This window comes from Hipposideros armiger, unplaced genomic scaffold (assembly GCF_001890085.2).
Source record: "Hipposideros armiger isolate ML-2016 unplaced genomic scaffold, ASM189008v1 scaffold_50, whole genome shotgun sequence".
Classification (NCBI taxonomy): Eukaryota; Metazoa; Chordata; class Mammalia; order Chiroptera; family Hipposideridae; genus Hipposideros; species Hipposideros armiger.
In genome coordinates, this window is record NW_017731400.1 from 2570867 (window position 1) to 2573890 (window position 3024).

At 38.1% G+C, this 3024-nt stretch overlaps 1 long non-coding RNA gene across 2 annotated transcripts in view; it reads right to left on the bottom strand.

Annotated features, from left to right (window-relative positions):
• The window catches only part of LOC109381629 (uncharacterized), a 292859-nt gene that overhangs the window by 199692 nt on the left and 90143 nt on the right, over positions 1 to 3024 (bottom strand). For both annotated transcript variants that reach the window (XR_002123788.1, XR_002123787.1), the window contains exon 3: positions 1507 to 1555. This is a non-coding gene — a long non-coding RNA (uncharacterized LOC109381629). The remainder of the gene's footprint in view (positions 1 to 1506; positions 1556 to 3024) is intronic.

The following is a 3024-nucleotide window of genomic DNA, read 5'->3' on the forward strand; positions in this document are numbered from 1 at the left end:
GCAAATAGTTTACTTACCAGATGACTGGTGTATTATAAAGGACACAACTCAGGAACTACCAGACGGAAAGATCCTGTGGCAAGCTATGCGGAGCTTCCACACTCCAGTTCAACTGGAAGCTCTCTAAACTCTTATAAAACCGGAAGTTCCCCCAAACCCCTTCTTATAGGGCAATTAAGCAGGTATAATTGATGAAGTGATTGGCCACTGGTGATTAACTCAACCTCCAGCCCCTCTGCCTTCCCTGGAGCTGCCAATCCTCTAATCACAAGTGGTTTCCCATGGCAACCAGGCTCCCTTATTTAGGGGTTTCCAAAAGTCAACTCATTAACACAAACTCAGGTGTAGTTGAAAGGGACTTGTTTTGAATAACAAAAGATGGTCCTTTTACCTTTATCACTCCAGAGCTGTTTCAGGAGTTAGGGACAATAACCAAGTATTAGAACAAAAGATACTCCTATTGGTCTTAGGAAATTACATGGTTTTTAGGAACTCTGGTCAGGACACAGTGACAAATACCAAAATACATATTTCTTAGTTATATCACAGTGACCGGGGGTAAGTATTTTGAGTGTCTCGGGATACGATGCTCTGATAAACACAAAGACAAGTGTAAAATAGGGTGTGCAGAGAACAAAATTTTGGTTTTCTTTAGAGCAGTGGTTCCTTAACTGTACTGTGCATTAGAACCACCTGGAGAGCTTGTTAAAACACTCGCCTCCCAGAGTCTCTTTTGTAGCCCATCTGGGGTAGGGTCCAACTATTTGCATTTCTGACAAGTTTCCAGAAAATGTTGATGCTGTTGATCTCAGGACCACACCTTGAGGGCCACTGCTCTAGGCTAAACTTCTAGCACCTTCAAATATTTGAAATACCAAATAGAGACTTTTATTTTTCCTGTTTTATTGAGATATAATTAACATACAGCACTATATATACTTCAAATGTACCACATAATTATATATATATATATATATATATATATATATATATATATATATATATATATATATATATATATAAAAGAGGGAAATAAATGGTTTTTTCCTTGATGAAAACTCTTGGATTCTACTCACTTAACTTTCAAACATACCATCCAGCGGTATTAACTATAGTCATCATGTTGTACATCACATCCCTAAGTGATTTGATTTTACAATATCTGTCTCTACAAGGGGAGTATTGACCATTAACTGGATAATTGATTTGAAGGAATTATTGTTAACTCTTGTTTTAGGTGTGAAAGTAGTACTGTATTTGTTTCAAAACACAAAGAGTTCTTATCTTGAAGAGATATACATTGAAAAAAAAAAAATGAAAACACAACAGATACAGTTGACATCTGCCGTTGCACCTCCCTCTAAGGAGGTGCGAAGAACCAGGGGAACGGTGATCATTGGGATCTTTGGGGCAGCCCGGGAAAGAGCAAGCACCCCCAGGCTGTAGCCACAAAGGGAAGCAGTCCAATCCTTCATCTGGAAAACTTCCCCATCCACAGTCTCTTACCTGAGCTGAACATGCTGGGTGTTAACGCTTCCGTAGTGTCCTGAGAGTACTAGGAGAGAAAGGGAAACTGAGTCAAAAGTGGCAAGAATAAACTGAAGGACACACTAGAGAAAGGTTTCAGTACACAACTCTGTCTACCTTATAGGTTCCTATTGAAAAAGTTGGAAAGTTGACTGTTTATTAAATTATACCCTTAAGACTGGCCTTGGACTTGACTGCTCCGGAGCCGGGCCAGGGACTCACTACAGAATGCTAAGCCCTCCCCCTATGTGGAGAAAGCTGGAACATCCAGGGAGACATGGTTTTGGCGCCAGTTCTGCTACCCCTATTTTATTTTTCTATTTATTTATTTNAACTCAGTTCCTGGGGAAGTCTCTAGAAGATCTTTAACTCAATTTATGTGTCTGCATGAAATATAATCGCTACCTGGTAGAGTCAACCCCTTGGCATTTGTATACTCATCTGATTTGGTATGATCTGGAAGGATAAACAAAAACGTTTCAAATATATTTGAATTCTTTTTCTGATTCTTCAAAGGTAAGGTATTTTTAATTCCATTCTGATTATAGGTTTTGCTGGAATTAAAAACAGGTGGCAGATGAATATTTGGTATTGCTGGCAGGGAGTTTGCATATCAATAGAAAACAGAAATTTTCTAATCACATAAATCATGTATTATAATCACACAAAACATAGCTCTTCAATTTCTCTTAGTGAGAAATGTTTTTTTTTAAAAGCTCTCAGAATGAGAGATCCTCAAGGCCGACACCTCAATAACCTGCTATGTCATGAGTGTACATGGTTTGGGAAACACATGAATGTATATTTGTTTTCCTAAAAGGCACATGAAATAGTCAACCGTGACCAATCAGGTTTTAAACGTCTGCTGTCAATTAAGGATAAATTCCTGAATTGATTAAATTTTTTCCCATTTTGGAAAATAAAATTGGGTCTTTATTTCTGCCACATCTGCCATCAGCAAGGAGGAGAAAAAGGGCAAGGAATAAAATAAGCACTGGCGTCCAGAAAAGCTTACCTCCTCCCCATATTTTTTATTGAAAAAATAAAATTTGTTTTCCAGTAAGATATTTCATTTAAAAAAAAAATCTGTTTCTACTCAAGGCTAGAGTTCTATTTATTTTTAAATGAGGCCCACACAACCTCCCAAGTGCAACTTAGATTTACATCTGGCTAATCCTCCAAATGTGAGGACCAAGTTCATGCTGTTTATTTCTAATGAGTTCTGTGATTTTTGGATAACATGTGTGAGAGATAGCAAATTAACTACTGCTAGTCAGCAGCAAGCAAGCAAAAGATGTCTTGGAAAGGAGTGTGAGCAAATCCTGCAAGTCAATTTCTAATCACACTTGCCAGAAACTTGGGGGGGAAGGTGATAAAACCTGCCAAGAAAAACCAGTGGTAGAACTTGTTTCCCTTTCCCTTTTCCATGGAATATTTCAACACTCAACCAACAAATACAGCTCAATCTTTCCTTTCCATTACTTCGGGACTACAAGG